This window comes from Anolis carolinensis, chromosome 2 (genome assembly GCF_035594765.1).
Source record: "Anolis carolinensis isolate JA03-04 chromosome 2, rAnoCar3.1.pri, whole genome shotgun sequence".
In the NCBI taxonomy this organism is placed as follows: Eukaryota; Metazoa; Chordata; class Lepidosauria; order Squamata; family Dactyloidae; genus Anolis; species Anolis carolinensis.
The window spans coordinates 99,924,284-99,935,864 of NC_085842.1; the positions used below are offsets into that span (position 1 = coordinate 99,924,284).

The 11,581-nt window shown below is 40.5% G+C and overlaps 1 protein-coding gene across 1 annotated transcript in view; it reads right to left on the reverse strand.

Annotated features, from left to right (window-relative positions):
- Nucleotides 1-9,178, reverse strand: part of canx (calnexin) — a 77,803-nt gene extending 68,625 nt beyond the window's left edge. The window contains exon 1 of the mRNA XM_062973875.1: nucleotides 9,110-9,178. The gene's annotated coding sequence lies outside the window, so the exon portion shown is untranslated. The remainder of the gene's footprint in view (nucleotides 1-9,109) is intronic.
- Nucleotides 9,179-11,581: the final 2,403 nt, after the last annotated feature.

Consider the following 11,581-nt stretch of genomic DNA (forward strand, 5'->3'; position numbering starts at 1 on the left):
TCAATATACAGTAGAGTCTCACTTATCCAACATAAACAAGCCGGCAGGATAAGTGAATATGTTGGATAATAAGAAGGGATTCAGGAAAAGCCGATTAAACATCAAATTAGGTAATCTTTATACAAATTAAGCACCAAAACATCATATTATACAACAAATTTGACAGAAAAAGTAGTTCCATGCGTAGTAATGCTATGTAGTAATTACAGTAGAGTCTCACTTATCCAACACTCGCTTATCCAACATTCTGGATTATCCAACGCATTTTTGTAGTCAATGTTTTCAATATATCGTGATATTTTGGTGCTAAATTCATAAATACAGTAATTACTACATAGCATTACTGCATATTGAACTACTTTTTCTGCCAAATTTGTTGTCTAAAATGATGTTTTGGTGCTTCATTTGTAAAATCATAACCTAATTTGATGTTTAATAGGCTTTTTCTTAATGCCTCCTTATTATCCAACATAATAATAATAATAATAATAATAATAATAATAATAATAATAATAATACTTTATTTAGACCCCGCCACCATCTCCCCAACGGGGACTCGGGGCGGCTTACATGGGGCCATGCCCAAAACCATACAATATGACAAAATATAAAACAACATATCATAACACAATTTAACAATACAATAAATAATAACATACATTACAACCTAAAATTCAGAAAAGCAATAAAAACCAAGGCAGGCCACATGAACACTAAGTTAAAACTCGGTGAGAAAGACATAAGAATAAAACCACGGGAAGCAGGGACATAAAATAGTGGAACAGTCTAGAGGATAGATATCCCAAGGGAATAACCAAAGAAAGATATGACAGTTACTCTCCAAAGGCACATCGGAAGAGCCATGTTTTTATTATCCAACATATTCGCTTATCCAACATTCTGCCGGCCTATTTATGTTGGATAAGTGAGACTCTACTGTACTGTATTTACAAATTTACCTCTAAAATATCACAATGAATTTAAAACACTGACTACAAAAACATTGATTACGAAAAGGCAGACTGAGTTGGATAAGCGAATGTTGGATAAGTGAGATTCTACTTTAATATGAAATAATTACTGGGATAGAATAATGCAGAACAATATCATCTCTAAAACCAGGACAGTAAATAAAGAGCAACACTCTGAAAGCAGGGAAATTGGAAATTCCACAAAGGAAACAATCAGGGCCAGCTAACACCTCCCAAGAAAGGATTCTTCCAGAAAGGAAGCTGAGATGGGAGTGAAGCACTGTGTATTACCAAAGTCATTATTATTACTATCATTACTATTATTATTATTATTATTATTGTGTTGCGGTCAACTGTGAAAATGAATACAATCTGGCTCCAAGTATTCAAAAACACTAAAATCAGAATATATAAAAATTAATATGGTATAATAAAACAGAACAATACAATCTCTAAAATCAGAACATTAAATAAAGAACAACACTCTGAAAACAGGGGAATTCCACACAGGAAACAATCAGGGCCAACTAACACCTCCCAACAAACTATTCCCATCACCAAAGTCTGGTAAATCCTCTGTTTTCTCAGGGCCACAGACAGTAGAAGCACATAAAATATCGCAAAGAACACCACTCTGAAAACAAGGGAATTCCACACAGGAAACAATCCGGGCCAGTTAACACCTCCCAACAAAAAATTCACTCAGGGAGGAAACAGCCAGGCTTTAAAGCTGCAAGGCCATTACATCCTCATCATTTCCCCTAATTGCAGCATTCATACTTGCCTCCAACAGACAAAAAAAATAAAATAATCAGAAATATTGTATATTCACAACCTTTAGGAAATAATATCCCGATTGCGCAGCATGTTAAAGCGCTGAGCTGCTGAACTTCTGGACCAAAAGGCCGCAGGTTTGAATTGGGAGACCAGAGTGAGCTCCCACTGTTAGCCCCAGCTTCTGCCAAGCCAGAACTTCGAAAACATGCAAATGTGAGTGCATCAATAGGTACTGCTCCGGCAGGAAGGTCATGGCGCTCCATGCAGTCATCCCACATGACCTTGGAGGAGTCTATGGACAACGCCGGCTCTTCGGCTTAGAAATGGAGATGAGCCCCAACCCCCAAAGTCAGACATGACTGGACGTAATGTCAGGGGAAAACCTTGACCCTTTACCTTAACTACCACCAATTCCTCAATACTTTATTTCCCATACCACCATACCACCATACCACCATACTTCACCACAGCAACGCGTGGCCGGGCACAGCTAGATATTATATATTATTGTATATTATATTGTATATTATATACAATTAGATATATAGTATTATTAGCATAGCACATTACATGCCCAAGTTCTTACTTCTTACTTAACACATTATTCAACCAATATACTTAGATTTCCCATTGAATGAATCAATATCAAGATATTGGAAAAATGGGGGAAGGCACAATGAGCATCATGTCAGTGTGCAGTTACTGATTGGATAACTAATGGTTTAAATCAGGGCTGTAATGGGTTAAATAACTAGGTATAAATGGAAAATCCTTAAAATTGAGTGTAGAGTTCCACAAGCATATTGGGACTGATTTTTTTTACATGTGGCTGGAGTGAGCTACCAAACGGTTTTTGAAAATTAGTCAGCATACAGTAAGTCGCAAATGCAGTTCAGTATAGGTAAGCCTACATCAATGCATGCATAGAAGGATCCAACACAGATATACCATTCATTAGATAAAAACATTACAGAGAAAATCCCTTAGATCCACCCTTACTTGTGTCCTGTAGTGAATGCAGGGTTAGTAGATGCAGTTAGGCTTGGTCAGTCTTAATGGATGGTTTTCAACTTGAACAGTATCAGGATATGGGCAGCATTTTTGAAAGGTTAGATGCATTATATGTATACTGCATTTTTGTTTTTTTCCTGGCTTATCAAAAAGGCAAGGAAGAACTGGCTGTGTAATGCCCCTTTCCAGCAAGACAGGGCTCTGACATGACTATAGGAGGCATTTAGAAGAAAATTGTTTTAAAAAAATTCCCTCATTACTGCTTCTAGGCTGATTTGCTGGGATAGGATTTGTGGCACTGTTTTATAATGGTTTCATTTGTTTCTGAATGCATGAGCCCAGAAGGTGGTGATGGAGAACCCCTGTTCAACTTCTTGTCTAATGGATTGTGGGTCCCTAAGATTTTAGTTTGCTGTATTTAACATGTACCACTGGCAAAAGTTGTCCTGAGTGTTAGCGTTTGGTGTTGCCGGTATGCTAATGGCATTCACCTTTATCTTTTCTTTCACCTCAGTCTAAAGAAGTTGTTTGGGTTGAAGGCAAACAAATTTAAGTGAGTATGGCTTGGAAGAACATGTGTTTGGATGATGATGATGCTACTTTTAAAAAGATATATGTGCACATGGAAGTATGTATTTTTCTATTTGTCTACATTTCTCCCACCACTACCTACATTTTCCTCATATGTAGGGATTGCAATAACGCTACTGAAACAAAAGAGCACACAAAGTGATTTTGGTAGGATGAAGAGGAGAAGAGGTGGTCAGGCTGTTAGTGGAGTACATAAAATTTGCTGTTCTCCCCTTCAATATAGGTGCAATGCCACATTTGCCTAATTACAGCCAAATAAAGACATTATAAGAGGAAGGCCAATTACTCATGGCCACCACTGCAAGAGATACCAGTGAGCAAATGTAGTAGACAGAGTGAGCAGAAGTGGGAGTGAAGGAATAGAACAAAACCTGTCCAGGCAGCAGGTGTGAAAGGAAAAGGCACAGAAATAGATGCCAGTGAAGGGTGTGAAAACAACAACCATAACTGTGGGCAGAGAAAACATAGAAAAGAAAGATACTATTACAAAACCAACACATGTGAACATGCTAGAAGTACAATTCTAATGTTCCTTTTACTAGATAAAAGTTGTCCAAGTTAATGTGTTTCTTTCAAAATCGTATCAAAATCATATCTTAAGGAAACTTACTAATTGTGCTTGTACATTATTATAATACAAAATTTTCACCCCTTTATTTACTTAATATATAGAGCACATGTTTATTTTAGTCTGTCAAAAAGTGGATGACTGGGCACTTCAATAGTTACACCTTTTCCATGATGAATCTTGTCATACTGATGAAGGGCACGTGTCTAGCACAGAAAGTTCAGAATACTTTTGAAATTAAAACTTTAGAAATCTTTGATAAAAACCATTCAAGATGAACTGGTATAAGACCTCATGTAAGTTCACAATATGTTATACTATTCTCAGTAAATAATTTTTATCCAAAGTTGCTTCCTTGTTCATTACAAAAGTATCGTACTTCAAAGCAAATACAGGACGATAAAAATATGTCTCCATCAAGCATTGAAATTGAGATCCCAAAACAAAAAAATGATTGTGGGGAAAGAGACTAGATGACCCACAGTAATTTTTACCTCTGATGTTTTCCATCTTTATCTCAAAATTAGACTCAAAGAAGGTTATACAACATTTCCAACCTCCCCTTTCTGGGCAAGGTCCTAGAGCGAGTGGTTGCCTCCCAGCTCCAGGGATTCGTGGATGACATCGATTCTCTAGACTGATCGCAGTCTGGGTTCAGGCCTGGGCACAGTACCAAGACGGCTTTGGTCGCCTTGGTCAATGACCTCCGCAGGGAGCTAGACAGGGGGAGTGTGACCCTGCTGGTTCTCCTGGACATCTCAGCGGCTTACGATACCATCCACCATGGTATCCTTCTGGGTCGGCTTTCTAGGTTGGGTTTCGGGGGCACAACTTTGCTGTGGCTCCGGTCCTTCCTGGAGGGCCTTTCCCAGTCATTGAAGCTGGGGGACACCTCCTCAGACCCCCGGCCATTGACCTGTGGGGTCCTGTAAGGTTCCATTCTCTCCCCCATGCTGTTCAATATCTACATGAAACCACTGGGAGAGGTCATCCGGAGTTTTGGGGTTCGGTGCCATCTCTACACCGAATTTCCACCAAAATCCAAGGAAGCCCCTCGGATAGTGGACCAGTGTCTGGCCGCTGTGATAGGCTGGATGAAGGTGAACAAGCTGAAGCTTAATCCTGACAAGATAGAGGTCCTCCAGATCAGTCGCAAGGCTGATCAGGGTATAGGGTGGCAGCCTGTGCTTGACGGGGTCGCACTCCCCCTGAAGACACAGGTCCACAGTGTGGGGGTCCTCCTGGACTCAGCACTGATGCTTGATGCTCAGGTGGTGGCAGTGGCTGGGAGGGACTTTGCACAATTAAAACTTGTGTGCCGGCTGGGACCATACCTCGTGAAGTTGGACTTGGCCATGGTGGTCCATGCCTTAGTTACCTCTAGATTGGACTATTACAATGCGTTCTATGTGGGACTGCCCTTGGAGACGGCCCAGAACTACAATTGGTCCAGCAATCGGCTGCCAGACTACTAACTGGAGCAAATTACAGAGAGCAGTCAAACCTCCTGTTCAAGGAACTCCATTGGCTGCCGATCATTTTCTGGTCCCAATTCAAGGCGCAGGTTATCACCTACAAAGCCCTGAACGGTTTGGGACTCGCCTACCTTCGTGATCGCATTTCTCTCTAGGAACCCACATGATCTCTTTGATCCTCGGGGGAGGCCCTCCTCTCGCTCCCGCCTTCATCGCAAGCGCGGCTTATGGGGACAAAGGAGAGGGCCTTCTCCATGGTGGTCCCTCAGCTCTGGAACTCCCTTCCCAGTGAGATCAGGCAAGCACCCACCCTGATAGCCTTTAAGAAAGATTTAAAAACCTGGCTCTTCCAGTGTGCCTTCAATAAATGATCATAAGAACAACCTCCTTAGTATTGACAATCTCCGTGCCGATGTACTGTTTCCTGTTCATAGTTGGTATGAATTCTTCTTGCTTCCCCACCTCCAAACTTTTATTTTTCCCAGTTATAATGCAGCACTTTATTATCTATCTCTTCAGACTCCTAATTATGCACACCTCACACCTTTGCCCAGTCTTTTATTATTTTAAATTGCTATTTGTTCCTTATGGCGGTTCTACTTAATCACTACATTATTGTTTCCATTGTACTTTTAATAAGTTTTAAATTTTTACCATTGACAATGTTTGTTGTTCTGATTGTATTTTATCTTGTTTTATTGTGATTATTTGGGCTTGGCTTCATGTTAGCCACTCCAAGACCATGCGGGGAGATGGAGGCAGGGTATAAAAATGAAGTTATTATTATATTATTATTATTTCACTGGAAAAGTACCCACTTGGAAACCTATGTTGATTGTTAAAACCTATCAGTTTTTAAAACTCTGTATTATGTAGTAGCATCTGTTTCTTCCTCATTTTGAAAGTACAGCTGCTTCCCCCAGCACTCTAGTTCCTTTTTGCAATTTACTAACTGAAGGGGCACACGGGACAACTGTTGAAAACCAGAAGGAGAAGCTCAAAAAACAACAACAGGTCTTTCTACAATCCTAGCTGCAGTTCACAAGAAGCACTGCCATAATGTCACTCTGATATCTTGTTCTGTCCCTTTGCTAAGCTGATAAAACATGGTTTTCCTTGAACCAGTGAATAGTACACCAGTATGTCTTGTTTTCCTCCTTCATTCTATGTGGTTATTTGCATTGCTAATACAAGTTGATATATCAAGTCAAAATATAATCTGAAGAACATCCCTGTGCAGTTTAAATATAATGTGAAATATAGATTTGCACTACAGGCAGTCCCTGGCTTACACACAAGATGGGCTTTATATGTTTGTTCTTAAGTTGAATTTGTATGTAATTTGGAACAGGTACATTTTTAAGTGTACCTCCAGCCAAGTTTTTAAAAAAACTTTGGATAGCATGAGGAAGTGTTTGTGTTGCTTTCTGTGCCACTGTTCAGAAGATTTCACTTCACTTTCTGTCCCTGTGATCATTGGATTTTGAAAAATGTAGCTTGTTGTGGAAACAAGGATTGGTGCTAAAGCTTCAGTGGAGACACCTTTTCCCCATGATAACTTTTGCACAAGTGTTTTTCCCTTCCTAACGGTAGATTTCCCTTTACTGCCTGTTGTCTTACCCCTGTTTGTAACTTAGGAATTGCTTGTATTAAACATAATTACCCATGAGCCCGAACAACTCTGGACTGAAGCCAGGGACATTGTTAAGGAAGAATTCAAAAAGACATAATCTATAGCCAAACAGAACGAGAAGCCTCAATAGATGGCAGATTAAACTTTAGGTGCTGTGAGTTTTCCAGGCTGTATGGCCATTTTCCAGAAGCATTCTCTCCTGACGTTTTGCCCACATCTATGGCAGGCATCCTCAGAAGTTGTGAGGTCTGTTGGAAACTAGGCAAGTGGAGTTTATATATTTCTTCTATAGCTATAGGGGTAGACAAAAAGCAAAAGGGAAAGGTGATAGAAACAGAACCCTGAATGCAACTGTTTAATGACTTATATAGAGGGCAAAGGAGGACTCATATCATCAATGAAAAGAAACAGAAAATGACAACAAAAAGGAAGAACAAGAGATCTGTTCCATAAGATGTGAGAATTCAAAGGCAAATTTAAACCAAGAATAGAGCTGCTTAAATCTACCAAGACAAAATCTACTCTAGTTCTCACTAAAATGTTAACAAATATGGTAAACAAAACAAAAGACAAAAGATTGGAAACATCAATATCCATTCCAATCCCCAAGGGGGCATGAGGGATTGTCGTAACCACAGGGCTATTGTCTTCAGGGCCATAGCCAGAAAAAAATTTCGGGAGGGGTTTTGAAAATTTCGGGGGGGGGGTTAACCCCTTGCACACACCCCTCCCCGCTGCAAACCTGTCAATATCTGCTTGAGATAGTGCCTGGAGGGACTCTTAATGTTTTGTGTCTCATAGACTTAGCATGGGGATTTGGTTAACCAGTTAAAATTCATGAGTAAACCAGGTTTTTTTTATAATCTGAAAAATTTCAGGGGGGGGGGTTGAACCTCTAAAACCACCCCCTCGCTACAGGCCTGATTGTCTTCATTTCTCATTCAAGCAAAACATTGCTTAAAATTCCCCAACAAAGACTTTTAGCACATACAGGAAAGAAAAATCTGGGATGTCCCAGCTGAATTCAGGAAAACAAAAGTCACTTGGGATCATATTGCAAACATACATTGGGTAATGAGAAGCATAAAGAATTTCGAAAGAAAACTGCCTGTACTTTATAGATCAATAGCTTGTACACAACGCATTGCCCAGGTTTGCATTTTCTTTGTTGCTGTTTCTTTCCTTCTTCCCTTTCTCTCATACATCTTCCCCCTTCTTTCTTGCCTTTATCTTCTCTTATTTCTCTTTTTCCTTCCTTCTCATCATAGCTTTTCCCCTTTCCTTCTCTTCTGTCTCTTCCTTCCCTCCCTCTCTCCTCTTAGGAGTAAAGGAAAAAGTGTTACTTTTCCCAGGAATGATTGTGAAGAGGCAGCTTAAAATAGTAATAGCATAGCATAAGACTGTATAAGAATCTGTACAAAGCTATATTGAGAAAAACTTTGATATAGAAATGTATCTTATTACAAATGTCTCATATATATGACCTTGTTAGACACAGTAGAAATTCCCTTACAAGTGAATTCTCTAATCTTTAGAGTTGATACAATGTTGCTCTTAATCTTGAAAATATACCAGCCTTGCTATGCTTTAGAAGTAGAAATGTTTCACTTTGCAGGTGCAGACTTTATTAATAGACATGTTTCCTTACTATCAAACTTCTGTCAATAGGACTAGCTTTCATAAGGATATATTTGGCACAAGGAAGAAAGGCTTGTTGTTTTCAGGGAGTTAATCTAGGAGGTAAAGGGGAGGGGCCGCCCGCTGTGATATAAAATTATGCTGAACCTTGTTCGTATGTACCTTTTTTCGTAAGACACACTCATAAGCCTTTTGATAAAGTAGTTTTTGTGCATCACCAATGTTTCCAGGTTGTTTTTTTTTTGGAGTAGTCTCTGTACCTATGTTTCTTATGCTTCTTTTGAAATATAAATCTCCACAAAATGACTCAGGGCCCTTCCGCACAGCCATATAACTCAGAATATCAAGGCGGAACTGGGTGATCTGAGTACACACTGCCATATATTCCAGTTCAAAACAGAAAATGTGGGATTTTATTCAGCTGTGGAGAAGAGGCCTCACTTACCTATTTATTTGGTCTGACTGACTCTGCTGTGGCCTTTTAGGACTGTGTGTTTGGTTCCTTTCTATCTATATACTGCCTTCTAAGGCTCCCCCTGCTTTGAAGGTCTGTCTTAGAACATTTCCATAGCAACACTTTGATACTGTCTTGCAGTTGGTTCTGAACACTCATTGGCCAACAATGCTGATTGTTTTAAATGACTGGCAATAAACAAAAAAAAGTGGGTGCTTTCAATACTTCAACCCCTACTAATATTTTTAGTTGGGCCATAAAGAGTATATGTACCAAGTTTGGTCCAGATCCATCATTGTGGAATCAACAAATGTACAAATATACTTACTTTCACTTTTATTGTATAAATCATTGTATAAAGCCTTTCATTGTATAAATCACATGTGTCAAACTCAAGTCTCTTGAGCTGATTCCAGACTACCATGTCATTTTATATGGCCCTCCAGATGTTGGACTCTAACTCCAGTATTCCTTCTCTTTAGACATCATAGAACCATCGAGCCGGAAGACAGCCCAGGGGATAGCTAGTAAATGCCATTCTACCATGCAGAAAAAGCACAATCACAGTACTCCTGACAGATGGCTATCTAGCCTCTGTTTAAAAGCCTCCAAGGAAGGAGCTTCCACCACACTCTGAAGCAGAGAGTTTCACTGCTGAATAGTTCTTACAGTCAGGAAGTTCTTCCTAATGTAAAGGTAGAAGCTCCTTTCCTGTAATTTGAACCCATTGCTCCAAGTCCTGGTCTACAGGGCAGCAGAAAACAAGCCTTTCAAATATTAAAACATGGTGATTATGTCTCCTTTCAACCTTCTCTTCTGCAGGCCAAACATACCTTTAAAATGCTCCTCATAGGGCATGTTCTCCAGGCCTTTGTTCATTTTATTCACCCTCCTCTGGACACATTCCATCTTGTCAATATCCCTCTAGAGCAGGGATCCTCAAACTTTTTAAGTGGAGGGCTGATTCACAGTTCCTCAGACTGTTAGGGGGCCGGACTATGATGAAATAGTCCAAAATTAGGATTGTTGTTGTTGTGTGCCTTCAAGTTATTTCAGACTTAGGTCAACCCTAAGTCTAAAGTTTAGGACAGAGGCCAGGTAAATCACCCTGGAGGGCCACATCCGGCCCATGGGCCTTAGTTTGGGGACCCCTGATCTAGATGATCTCATAAGACCATAGGTAAGCAAAGAGACCTCCAAAGACCATAGGTAAGGAAAGGGACCCTCAAAGGCCATCTAGACAGTCTCATAGGACCATAGGTAAGGAAAGTGACCTTCAAAGGCCATCTAGATGGTTTCATAAGGCCGTAGCTAAGCAAAGAAACCTTCAAAGACCATCTAGACGATCTCATAAGACCACAGGTAAGCAAAGAGACCTCCAAAGACCATGTAGACTTAGGTCAACCCTGTCTAAAGTTTAGGACAGGGGCCAGGTAAATGACCTTGGAGGGCCGCATCTGGCCCCGGGGCCTTAGTTTGGGGACCCCTGCTCTAGAGCTTATGGGAGTTTTGATACAGAATGATCTGTACGGCTGTAGTTTGTTCTGTTTAGTCAGGATAGTGGGGTTTGAATTTAGATGCAAAGCTTGTGAACATGATGTCTGACTTTAACTTTTGCCCAACCTCAGAGCCACAATTGTTGCTGCTGGGTTGCAATTTCCAGTGTCCTCGGCCCACTTGATGGATAATCAACAGTGATGGAAGTTGCCATCCTAATAACACCTGGGGACCCAAATTGGGTAAAACCTAAAAAGCACCAACCATTATGTACAAAATTTGTAGTTGGCCCTCTGTATCCACAGATTCTCCCTCCATGGATTCAATGGTCCTTTGAAGGCAACCATAAGGCTGATGTGGTCCTCCATGGAAGTGAGTTTGACTCCCCTGTTTGAGATAACAAAATACCACAGCGTGCCACAAAATATGATTCTCCTATATACAAGGCAAGAGTCATCATCAGGACAGAATATGGAGAAATAGAATGGTCTCCAGTTGGCAAGTGGGAAGTTAGGGAAGGCTGCATTTGATTACCCTATCTATTTAATCTGGATGCTGAACACATCATAGTAAAACACAGTAAAGGAGTGATTACTGAGGAAAACCAAACAAGGACGGTTTACAGCTGAATGTTAAGAAAAGAAAAAAAATTGACCACACATCCTCAATCCTATTTTTTTTTTCAGTGTCAGGAGCAACCCGGAGTTGCTTCTGGAGTGAGAGAATTGGCCGTCTGCAACGACGTTGCCCAGGGGAAACCTGGATGTTTTGATGTTTTACCATCCTTGTGGGAGGCTTCTCTCATGTCCTCGCATGAGGAGTTGGAGCTGATAGAGGGAGCTCATCCGCGCTCTCCCCGTGTGGGATTCGAACCTGGCAGCCTTCAGGTCAGCAACCCAACCTTCAAGTCACAAGGCTTTTATCCCCTAGGCCATCGGAGGCCTAGGTGGCCAATTGCAACATTCA